The 13,490-nt window shown below is 39.8% G+C and overlaps 1 pseudogene; it reads left to right on the top strand.

Annotated features, from left to right (window-relative positions):
- The first annotated feature begins 2,498 nt into the window (after positions 1-2,498).
- On the top strand, positions 2,499-4,309 carry LOC136540710 (uncharacterized; annotated as a pseudogene).
- The last annotated feature ends 9,181 nt before the right edge of the window (positions 4,310-13,490 follow it).

The raw sequence follows: 13,490 nt of genomic DNA, 5'->3' as shown, positions 1-13,490 counted from the left end.
ACGAAACACGTGGCGAACCGTCCGATAACATCCGATGGCCGACAGAGCTTGGACCGAAAGTGGCCCTGGTGGGAATGGGAATTCCCGGCATAGGCCTAGGTTGCGGCCTGGGCGTGGGGGAGAGCGGCGCGAGCGGCCGCTGCAGGCCGGTTTTGCCGCCACTGGGCCACGAGCGCACGGACGCGTAATAGATGGCCCACGAACTGTTTCACCGTTCTAGGCCAAGTGAACAGTACACACTGAGTTTTGTTTTATTATTTTCAGAAGCAATTTTTTAGTTTAAATCTTTATCAAAATTTGAACCAACAGGATAATTTTTTCAGAGTAAATGAGTACAGTAAAATGCTTCTAAAAATAGATAAATAATTTTTCATTTTTCCGCTGCAAAGTTTAATGTTTATTATCTTCTAATTAAATTCGAACCAACGGAAGAATTTAATTTAAAGAGCAGTTGATTTTCATTCAGTAAATTATGATTATGTTTATCCTCTAATTTAAGTTGGAGTAGTTCAATTTTATTTAAGTCAGATTACGGTATTGTCATTTTCTGAACAACGTTGATGATGACAATATTATAAGGGCTTATTAGATACACACCATTGCAATTTTCACGATTTTGAATCACGCCACTACAATTCGTCTAATTGGGCTAGTGCCATTACAATTTTGCAAGAGTTTGAAATACGCCACTATCTACGGCTGACTTTTGCCACTTTTGCCATTACAATTTTCATGAGCTGTTGTATTTTCGTATTGCCACTTTTGCCCTTCATGCCACGCAAAAGGATAAGTCATGACCGCCGATGCGCGACGCGTCTTTCTGTTTGCCGTCCTCGACTCTGCATTCCTCACTCCCTTCCCCAACCCAATCCCTGCGAGGCGGTTGGCGGCGGCGGCGGCAGCGGACCTGGTCTCCGGCAGAGGAGGAGTGGGGCTCCACAATCCATGAAGGTCGAGTGGGCTGTGGCAGCGGACCAGTAGCGCGGCGATGGTGCACGTTGCGACAACGGCGGTGGCGCCCGAGGTCGCCGATTGTTCGGCCATGGACGACACCAGGTACGCTGTTTCGAAGTAGCACCCATACTAGCTGAGGATGGCGACGCGGGTGGAAGCACGGGCGAGCGGGCTAGCAGCGAGGGATGGCACAGCGTGATTCCATGTCTGTGCAAGCGAGCGGCGGCCAGACACGGTGGGGAGCGGGGAGGCGGGGCACGCGCTGGTGATGCGAGCGGCAGCGCGGGTGCAGGCACGGGCGGGCTGGTTGATTCCGCGTCTGTCGAATAGGGGCTGCTGGTTGCGGTCTAGTAGCCTAACGGGTTGGGGGATTGGGAAGCAGGAGCGGATCTACCAATTGGGGCTGCTTGGCTTTTGTATTTTTTACGCGAGGGATGGTCTTCAGGCTTTGGCAGCGATTCTCCCTTTCCCTTTGCGTCAATTCAGTGATTCCAGGTTCAAAAAAACAGTGATTCCAAAATCTGAAGTTGATTCTCTTATAAGCTGATGTTTAGAAGAGCACTGCCGGGGTACATGGTTTACTTTTGAGTTTTATGAATTAAAAAATGATAAAAAATGGTGCTGTTTTTTTAGTTTCCTTTGGACAAATGTTACTTTTCTCGCTAGTATCTAAGATAGTGTTCTTGCGTTCCTTATTTTTAGTGTTCCAATTCAGCCATGACTATTTTGTTATCCTTTGTTTTGTCCTAGGATGTTTTCGTGGGAACAGCCCCTGTGTGCGCTTCCAGATGACATAAATCCATCACTAAAGCCTTCTACTTATACTGAACTACTACTAGACCTTATCCTTCCTAATCTAGGAATGCAGCCTGGTCCAGAACCACTAGAACCTACTGATCTAGAACCACCAGAACCTACTGATCCAGAACCACAGCCTAATCCAACAATGCCTAACAAATCCCAATGTGTTGCCGAAGAAGAGCATGACATCTTTGATAATGAAGAAGAGTATGTTGGCGTCGATGATGAGCATATGTACATTACAATTCCACCTGCACAACCATCTTTGAATGCACAAACAGATTCATCTATGCCTACTAATGCTGCCAATCAAATTGTTCCTGCTGAGGCAGATGTTACTAATGCAGATCCTGATGAGATAAGGGTCTTACATGATCCTGAGAACCCAAGAATAGAGAAGGGTGCCTTATTTCCTGACATCATCACCTTCAGGAAAGCAGTGAGGCACTATGCAGTGAAGAAAGGTTTTGAGCTTGCTCCTAGCATCAAGACTGACCCTACCAGGTATATTGCAAGGTGTAAGCACCCTGGCTGTCCTTGGCGTATTCATGCTTCAAGGATTCATGATCAGAAAACTATACAGGTATAAACAATTTTGTATCCTTGTTATTAAATTCAGTTTGTTTTTTTTAATTAAATTCAGTTTGGTTGTGCATACTACTTATTCAAGCTTGTCTTTTGTTCAGATTAAGACCCTACCTTTTGAACACGATTGTCCAACCACGAAGCTTCTTGTAAACAAAATGCCTTCTCAAGAATGGGTGTTAGATAGACTGAAAGAATGGTTGAAGAAGAATCCAAGCAAGCGTCCGAAGGTAGCCAAGGAGAAGGTTGAGGGAGATTATGGGATAAAGCTCAAGTATAGCAAGCTTTATTCAGGTGTGCAGCTAGCACTGCAACATATTCATCGTAAATATGAAGAGTCATTTGAATTGCTATTTAATTGGAAAGCTCAGATGGATATAACATGTCCAGATAGCATTGTAGAGATAGATGTGGAGAAAGTAGGCAAGAAAATGAGGTTTAAGAGGATATTTGTAGCTCTCAAACCATGTGTGGATGGGTTTATAACTGGTTGTAGGCCATTCATTAGTGTAGATGCATCAAGTCTAAATGGTAAATACACAGGACAGTTAGCATCTGCTACATGGGTTGATGGACATAACTGGTTATACTACATTGCTTATGCTATTTTTTATTGTGAAAATGAGGACAACTAGAAGTGGTTTATGCATCATTTGAGAAGGGCTGTTGGGAGTCCAAAAGGACTAGTGATTTGTACTGATGCATGTAAGGGCTTGGAGAAAGCAGTTGGTGTAGTGTTTCCTGAGGCTGAGTACAGGGAGTGCATGAGGCATTTATATTCCAACTTCATGAAGCATTACAAAGGAGATGTTTTCACAACTCATCTCTATCCAGCTGCTAGAAGCTACACTGAAGGGCTGTTCAAGTGGCACTTGAAGAAGATATATGAATTTGCTCTTGATGCAATCAAGTACTTGCAAGATTACCACAACCGAATCTGGTACAGGGTTGGTTTCTCTGAGGACAGCAAATGTGATTATCTGACAAACAATGTGTCAGAGAGCTTCAACAATCAGGTGAGGGACATGAAAGGGCTGCTCATACATGAGTTAGTTGATGGGCTTAGGGAGATGATAATGGAGAAGAGGCTTAGGAGAAAGGTTGGTAGAGAATTGGGAGAAGGCATTTTGCCTAGTGTCATCAAGGAACTGAACCTAATTAGCAAACACTTGAAGGTCATCAAAGTTGTAGTAAGTGATGAGGATTTTGCTGAGGTGACCTTGCTTGATGATTGGAACAACACCAAAAGGCATACAGTGGACCTAGTCAATCATTGTTGTGGCTGTAGGCAATGGCAGGTCACAGGAAAACCTTGTAGACATGCACTTGCTTGGATCTTGTCCAACAGAGGCTTGGAAATCAAGGATTTTGTGCATGAATACTACTCTGTGGCCAGGTTCAAAGCAGCATATGCAGATATAGTTCCACCCATGCCTGATAGGGCTGACTGGCCTGAGGTGGAGCTAGGATATAAACTACACCCACCACTACAGAAGAGGGCAGCAGGCAGACCTAGAGTGGTCAGGATCAGAGGGAGTATGGAAGAAAGGGCAAACAAAAAGAAAGTGAGATGCAAAAGGTGCAAAGGCTATGGGCACTTTGAGAAGACCTGCAAACTTGCTGAACCAACAGAAGATGATGATGGTGTTGATGAGGCAGCTACGCTTGCATCACTTAAAAGGTACATTTCTTATTCCTGATTTGCTTGTGAATGTAAATGGGCAAGGAATGTCTAAATGATAGCCATCTCATATAGGGTGAGGCAAGAAGATGAAGGACCGAGCAAGACACCAAAAAAAAGCAAAAGACAAGTGCAACCAAGCAAGCACCCAAGAAAAATCAGAAGACAAGTGCAACCAAGCAAGCACTAAAGAAGAAGACTCCTGTAAAGAAGAAGCTTCTGAAGGCTGCAACTACTCCTAAAGCAAGAGTGGTGAGAAGCCTCAACAGCTGGCTCGGCATGGATTAGATGATGTGTTTTGTTGTGCATTTGCTGGTCTTAGTGACCTGAAGTGTTATCTATGGCTTTTGCTAGTCCAAGCGAACCAACATGTGCTTTGTAAGTGACCTGATGTGTTTGGGAACTATGCAACTAGAATGGTGTCCTCTGTATGGATGTTAAGTACAATGTTTGAGAACTATGGATGTGGACCGATGGAATGTTTCCATTTTTATTTCTAGAATGATGAAAATGCATGTTCTGGGAACTATGTGCCGTATGTGCATTACATGTTTCCATCTTTATTTCTAGAATGTAGCATGTGCACTTGACATGTCACTGCATGTTCTAGGAACTATGCGCCAAATGTGCATTGCATGTACTGAAATTGATTCATAAATAAACTAAACAAAATGAGAGAATGGCAAACCCAAGTGCTTCACTTCAGATAACAGCCGGCGTCGGGACATTATCCTTTCGCGGGAGGGCAGAAAGGTCCATACGCAAATATGGTGGCCTCCTGTAGCCCTGACAGTGGGTCCAAGACGGCATGGAGCGTAGACAATGGCATATTTCAAACTCTAGCAGAATTGTAATGGCACCAGCCCAATTAGGCGAATTGTAGTGGCGTGTTTCAAAATCGTGAAAATTGCAATGGTGTGTATCCAATAAGCCCATATTATAATGAGTTTAAGTTTGAGGTTTAAATCTCTAATAAATTTTACACCAACGTGGTCAATTTTTCAGAGAGTAGATAAGGACCAAGAAATGCTCTTGAACTAATAGAATGTATTTTATTATCAAGTTTCCGTTGCAATGATGTTGATTATCTTTTAATTAAATTCGAACCAACGGAAGAATTTAATTTTGAAGAGTAACTATATGTCTTCCAAGTTAATTTCTGAGTTTTATGTTTTAGTTCTATTTTCTGCTCAACGATAATGTAGAATTGATGCATAAGCATCTTGTATGTTTTATTTTTAACCGACGAGATCACTCGGCAGTATGCCAACGGGCTGTGATGCTGGGCTATGTGAATGAAAAGGCTTGAGTTAAGCCAGTTCAGGACTATTTTTTGGTTGTTAGTTTACTAATTTTCTAATTAAATTGGAACCCACGGGAAGATTTAATTAAAAAATAAAGTATAAGTGAATGTTTTATGATAAGAGTTGCAATAAGTAACATGCATGTCTAATTTGACCAACGTTGGATTAAGCATGCGTGTTTGTATATAAATTTATCCCGTATGGGGAGAAGTTTGACATAGTACTTATGCTAGTCCATCCTGTATGGCGAAAGAAGTTTTTATGATGACTCATATGTTATTGTATCCCACATAGCGAGAGAAGTTTGGGTAGCTCTTATGTTATGCTAGTATTGACCATGGCATAATAGAAATGCACCGTCATGGTCAATACTAACCAAAAGATAAGAAAAAAAGATACAAGCGTGACTTGCAAAGTACTGCTAATAAAAGACATCGATGAGTTCTTGAAGTGCAATAAAGAAAGTGTACTCCTATACGGATCAAGAAATAATTTTATTTGCATGACGTCATCATGTGAATGAAGTAAGTTATAAGTGCCTCATTGTTCACAAATTTTCTAAATAGTTCTTGAAATTATGGCAGTAAGGTTCATGCCATATTTCGAGGGTGAGGAATAGTAAGATCAATTAAGAAAGATGATCTTCATTAAGAGTGAGATAAAGATTAATTAAGATGATTGTGAGCGTCGGAGGAGTACAACGGTCACAATAACGATACCCTAAGCAGAGAAATAGCTAAATTCCTAGATTTTTTAAAGTTCCAAGAGGAAGATAGCGTAATCACCATCAAAGATATTAAGACGGTGCTTAAAGCGTCATATAAGGTTTTAACAAATTAAACCCAAATAAAAAATTTGAAGATACACTATCTTTATAAAAGATGGGATGATTTAGGGGAGCACGTGCCCACTTCAGTGATTCTAAACAACGAATTTTCTCAATACTGTTGATGTTGTATGACTTATACAACATCTGTTGTTGGCTCTTCGAAGAAGATAAATAATGTAAACAAGGATCTTGTGATACAGGAGCATGTAGAATCAATTGTCTCTTGGCAATGAAGAGCAACAACAGCCCCATATAAAAGTGCCAGTAGCTGAGACCCCAGAAGGTCTTAAAGAATTATTAAACCAGTTTTTCTGATAACTATGAAATCTATGTTAGTGAAGAAAGTTCAAATGGAGGGTGATCCCACCTCATTTGAAGAAGCTATGGAAGCTGAAATGAATTCGATGAATACCAATGATGTTTGAGACTTAGTAGAAATTCCTAATGGAGCTAAAATAGTAGGCTGTAAATGGGTCTATAAGACAAAATAAGACTCCAAAGGGAATGTAGAAAGATATAAAACATGACTTATAGCAAAAGGCTTTACGCAAAGAGAATGAATAGATTACGATGAGAGATTTCTTTCTAGTCTCATGCAACAATTCTTTTAGAATCACAATGGCGTTATTGGCACATTACGATTTAGAGTTACATTAGATGGATGTAAAGACGGCATTCTCGAATGGGGATTTGTATGAAAACATTTACATGGCACAACCCAAAGGTTTTATAGTAGAAGAAAAAGAACGTATGGGATGCCTCCTATAAAAATCCATTCATGGGTTAAAACAAATCTCTAGACAGTAGTATTTGAAGTTGATAAAACGATAAGAAAATTTGGGTTTTAAAGAAAATGAGAAGGACAATAGCGTTTATGCAAAGTTCAAGAATGGAAAATTCACTTTCCACATCCTATGTATAGATGACATCCTACTCACTAGTGGTGATGTTAAACTGTCATTGGAGAAGAAGTACTTGTCCTCAAGTTTCAATATGAATGATCTTGGTGAAACGTCATTGATTCTAGAAATTAAAATTCACCGAGATAAATGAAAAGGGGTATTAGGACTATCACAAAAGCATACTTAGAAAAGATTCTAAAGAAATAAAGTATACATGCGAGTAAACCTACGCCTGCTCCTATAGTCAAGGGTAATAGATATGTGAACTTTCAATGTTCCAGGAACCGATATGAGATCGATCAAATGAACATGGTTCCATATATGCTTCAGTTGTTAGAAGCTTAATGAATGTATAAGTAAGAACTTACCCTAACGTAGCTTACGTATCCGAGATATTTTAACAGAAGTCCTGTCCACATATAGATAACTGGAATAGAGTTAAGAATGTCTTGCAATTTTTGCAAAGTATCATAGGCCTCATGCTGAGCAAGAAAGAACAAGTACTCTCAAATAGTTGTGGATACAAATGTTAAGTTTTGGTGAGATATGTAGTGAAATCCACAGTAGTTGCTAACACTTGCAGTTGAGGTATTGTTGTGGAAAAGCTCTAATAAAACAGTTATGGTGTCATTAATGATGCATACCATAGTATAGCTTATTATGAGATCTCAGGAACAGACAAAAGTGGTTAAGAGAATATGTACCTGGATTTAACAATGGTAGTCAACAACAATAACCATTTAAAGTAGTTAACTCCTAAGACAACAGGTTAAGTGTGCTGCCAAACACATTGACATTAAGTTATATGTTGTAAAGAAGAAAATCTAAAATTATTTTGAAAGCATTGAGCATATAAGTACCAAGCAAGTACTTGTGAATCCGCTTACTAAAGGCTAACCACCTAGTGTGTTCAGAGAACACATAGTCGGCATGGGTTTACGGAAAAGCCTATGATTTCTGGATACTAAGGGCCTAGTTGAGAATCTGTTTCAAAACACAGAGGTGTATTGTAGCTGTTTAATCTAATGGCAATTGATCGTGATGATGAGACACACTCTATGCACTGATCTGTGATGGAATGAAAAAAAGATAAAGTAAGTTAAGTTTAAGTCATAAGGTGAGATTAAGGAGGAGAATATTAGGTTGATCTCCACCAAGTTGGCCCAACAGCCAATTGAGCCCTTTATCCGTGCCCTGATCGGGGGCGCCTAGCCGTTCTCCTGGCTGATGGGTCCCTGTTGCGCAACACTATAAAGAGGAAGGTGTGGGTCGGAGCGCAAGGTACGAGGTTCACTGCTACCGCCAGTTCCCCACCGAGTCTAACCCTTGTCCGATCAAGAGGAGAGTGTTGTGAGCGACGGAAAGCTTTATCGGGGTCGCTGCTGGACCGCACCCCACTACAATGCTACTTCTACTCCGACATCAGTGACCACGTCGCGGCGGCGCCATGGCCACCACTGCATGCGGCGAGGTGCATCACCAAGTCCTTATCTAAGTTATATTTTATCCACTAGATCTACGTATAGATGGTCCTAGAAATATATCAATAGCCAGGCGAATGGTACTAGCTTGGACATTTTTATCAGCTTGCAGGCAGTCTCGGCTCGGATGGTCAATATCTAGTTTTCTAGCGCGTTGCAGTTGCAGTTGCAGTCCCGTCGTCAGCCCGAGGAGAACGAGTAAGGTGCCCTTCTTGAGTCAAAAAAGAAGGTGCCTTTCTATATATGAAGTGCAGGCAGAGTTGGTTGAAATTGGTTGCCAAGTTCCAGAGTTGATTCGGTCGCCTGCTTGGCCTCTTTTAGCAACTTGTATATAAGATACCCCCAGCCCTTTTTAAGAGAAACACTAGCATCAAGATAGATCCTTACGAGCAGCTTCCATTGCACGAATAAAGAGCGTTTGTTGGACAGGAGAAAAAAGAAACTATCAGCCTGTTCGATTGGTGCTGATACAATTCTGGATTATTACTGCTGATTGGTTTGGTGTGAGAGAAAAATATTATTTTGACTGAAAATTTACGATCGTTTACGATCCAGCGAACATGCTGTATAAAGGTAAGGTGGTTTATTTGGCCATGCTTGTCGAGCTACATCAGATCAGACCAGCACCCTCATCAGCTAACACTATAGATATGTCGCCATGTGTTTGTTTGGTCAAAGTGTTGTATAAAGTTTATGTAACGTGACAACTCATCTAAATTATTTTCATGTATAGATTATTTAATATAATTTAAAATGAATTGGTTCATGAATTGTTTGGAGCACATTTTTCATGATTGTTGGAACAAAAAAATACAAATTTATTATCGCTCATATGCATGCGTGTACACATAATCTATGCTGTAGTATAGCATGTATGATTACTTTAACTTAGTTGTTTATGTATTCATAGTAGTGATAAAAGTGGGTAATCCCAAAAACATATATAGGTGTAATTACAATTATTTAATCTTTCATTTAATGTAATAAACTGTTGATATGATGGAATATTTTAGTTAATTTTTTATGATAATGGCAGCAATGGGTAATTGCTATGCAATTTCTAGGAATTACTTAGATTATCCATTATAATGGCAGAGTGGTTAATCTAGATGTAAATTTAGGAGGTTATTTTACATTATGCTTCGTAACGGTACATGTGGATAATTTAGATATATATATTTATAGGGGTGCTTTATGTTATTTTTCATACTATCAGATGTAAATGTAATTTCTTAGATAACATATATAATAGGTCTTATAGCTACTGTTATCACTTGCGATTAGAATCTACTGAATTTATGCCAAAACTTTTTTAATTTTATGAGAATTTCTAAGATTTATCTTTTTTCTTTCTTTCTTTCTCGTCTTGTGAGCATTAACATGGATTCTTCCATTCGGGTCTATAATTAGTAATATATAGTAAGATATTGCTTTGGAGGAAAACTATCAAGATAGATTCTAAAAGAAGTAAGTACAAATTACTCCCAATTATTTTTAGTTGATTCAATCTACTATTTATTAAAATATATGTTTTTTAATTTCTCCTGGTACAAGTTGGAGATTTAAGTGATAGCAAACACCATAAGTTATGTTAAAAAGATACAATATGGTTCTTCCCATATTTTTTATACAAATCTACATATCTAGGGTTAATTTCTTATTATCAAAATAATGATGAAAAAAATCATAATGTATTTCTTAACATGATTTATGATGTCCCCTATCACCTCATGATCTTTTTTAAAGTTAAAACTCAACTGATACGTACATGAACACAAGTGACAAATCTAATTATGGGGTAAATTGGATAAAATCAAACAGTCGGAGGATAAGTTGAACAAAAAGTAGTCCAAGGAGTCATCTAGATAAATGGCCTTACTCTGTGGGAGAAATTTGGACTTTTATCCTTCTCAAATACTTAGAAAAACTAGAAATTAGAAAATTAAACTAGTATGGTCCTGATCTAGCTCAACAATGCTCTTGTTGTATCCTATATATGGTCCTGAGCCAGACAACCAGTACGATCCCGATCTACCTTACCCTCATCAGGCATCAGCTAACAAAAGACAGTCGAAGTAGCTGCATTTTTTACGATAGTAATTATACTATGAAGTGAGCTAGTATCACGTGACGGTCGATCGTACCGAATCATTAGGTTACAGTAGTACACTGTTCGATGCTTCTTCTTTTTCTTTTTCTTTTTCTTTTAACATCTGTTCGCTGCTATTCGAAGCATATGGAATTTCAGTGAAACGAAAAGATGTAATGTGATAATGTTTCGAATTCTGGATTGAAGCCCATAATCTGGACAGAGACCAAATGTTTAGACATGGAGCAGTGAAGAAACACAGACATTTGATGAACCTCGTGGTAGACATTTTCTGAACTCACTTGCCTATATGATTTATATTAATACTACGACATCTAAACATGACCATAATAATGTGTTATACAAGAGATACAAGGCTATGCAATGCACAATTGTAGACTGATTGGATATAAACATCGCGGGCGGAGCCCTCAAAGGATTCTACGCTTCACAAAATCATTTTCCATCCATGTCTTGAAACAAAATATCTTCGCTGCAGAGGTTATGAGCTGGGCTTATGGCTCCGTTTGGCTGGGTCACGCCCGAATCGTTTCCATACGGTTTGTTGAAAAGAAGCACTTCATGTTTCTTTTGTTGGGGCTCGAAACGGGAATGGTTTCATACGGTTCCGCTCCTTATAGAATCTGTATTTAGACAGACAGACAAACGGCTGAGAATCATTTCTCCAGAGAATCTGAATTTGAAATGTTTTCTTGGAATCTGGATCCCCATCAACCACACCCTATATCATCGCCATGACCGTATCATCATTATCAGTAAAGAAAAAAACAAATAAATTCAGCATGCCGGGGAATGCGTCTGTGAATGACCTAGGGCCTGTTTGATACCCGCGGCTAAAATTAGCAATACATTTGGATGCTAATAAGAAGAGCTAAACGTAAACTAATTTTAAAACTAATTGCATAAGCCGCGACTAATTGGCGAGATAAATTTATTAAACCTAATTAGCCCTTAATGTTTACTATAACACCATATAGACTAATTATGACCAAATTAGAATTAATAAATTTGTCCCGCTAATTTGGTGTCATTCTAGCCGCCTCTCCCAGAATACATACACACACCAAGAAGAAGCGACAGGCAAAAAGAAGCAGCAGCAGTTTTCGGCCGCATGCAGTGCCCACACTAGCACACAGTCGTCGTCCGATGCTTCTCCGTTTGCTCCCCCGGCCGGTAGGTCCACTATGACACTGTCCCTCTCTCTCGCTGCTCAACTAGAGGTCGTGGTCTCGTTCGTGTGTACGGTCTCTTTCGCGAACGCGACGAATGGAGTGTGGCAATGGCAACATTCCGCAATAGCATCTGCTGCACACAGTTCGCATCGTTTGCTGAACGATCGACGCCCCAGAAAATATCTGGTGCACAGTTACACCGGCGATGGTGGAACTGCATCAGTGATGCCGACGGCAATAATAACCACCAAGGCACATAGGAATGCAATCTAACAACGAGTATATCTCTACTATAATGGACCAATCAAAATTATACTAGGTCTACCTATGAAAACATCTCTCGCTGAGAGCTTCCAACCATTGTGCACCTAGAAAAATACACACAGAAATTCATCGCTATTAAAATCAAGGGCTAACTAGAAACGCAGGCGCGGCTTTGCCGCACCTTTCCTTTCGATTAGGCCAGTGGCAATAAGAATATAGGTGTACTGATGAGATATTCAACAATTTTTTTTGTTCATTTTATGTAATTTATGTATTTTCAAGACTTTATCACCATGAAGGTATAATTTTATTTACCCCTAAAAAGTATAGGTAAAAGTTTATATGAAAAATTGCTTACTAAAACATGTGATATTATGAATGCACTGCATAGTTCTACTTGTTAGGATTTTAGATCAACTTGATTTTCTAATTTACAATTTTCTATGATTTACTATGCAATTTTAAAGTTTCAGCTATTTTTTTTAAAAAGAGATATAATCAAAGGTGTCTTGTATGTTGATTTGAGAAAAATCTGAGGAGGTTTTCGCAAAAATTGTTGAGAGGGTATGTGGAGCGCGGGTTGATTTCCGATAAAAAGGACTTTTTTGCAAAAAAAAAACGGAGCCCATCCGATCTGGACCGCGGGTTGATTTCGAAATAATCTGAGGTGTTTTTTGCAAAATATACTGAGTGGGTCTTTGGAGCACGGGTTGATTTTCGGAAAATATAAGGGGTTTTTCGAAAAATGACGGCAGCTCGCCCGATCTGGGTCGTCCGCGCGCACGATCGAACGGCATCGAAAAGCACGTGACGTGGCACGCTGGCTGGCCAGCTTTTGGAGGCATGATTCATATGTAAAAGATAAGATGTAAAAGCTCATCCAACGGCCGATCTTTGATGTGTGATGCCAGCCTTCTCACCCCCACACCCAAGCCCTCACGTCCGCGCCCCGCAGCCACGGTTTAAACACTCCGCGACCCCGGTTCGATTCCCAGCACCCACATTTGTTTTCCCTTTTTTCGAGAAAACAAAGGTCAGAACATCGTCCTCCTTCTCCTTCCCCTGAGCGCAAGCCACTCCCATAGAAATCCCCACCCAAATTCCCGTCCTCCCGATCCCTGCAGAACACCCAAATGCCCCCGGGCTCACGCCACTCCCGTAGTAATGGCAGAGTGGTTAATCTAGATGTAAATTTAGGTTATTTTACATTATGCTTCGTAAATGTAGATGCAGATATATTTATAGGGCTACTTTATGTTATTTTTCATATTGTCAGATGCAGATGTAATTTCTTAGAAAACATAATAGGTCTTAGAGCTATTGTTATCACTTGTGATTAGAACTACTAAGTTTATGCCAAAACTTTTTTTTTATTTTTATGAGAATTTCTAAGATTTATCTTTTTCT

Source organism: Miscanthus floridulus, chromosome 2, assembly GCF_019320115.1.
Source record: "Miscanthus floridulus cultivar M001 chromosome 2, ASM1932011v1, whole genome shotgun sequence".
NCBI lineage: Eukaryota > Viridiplantae > Streptophyta > Magnoliopsida > Poales > Poaceae > Miscanthus > Miscanthus floridulus.
This window is presented reverse-complemented; position numbering and strand designations above follow the sequence as displayed.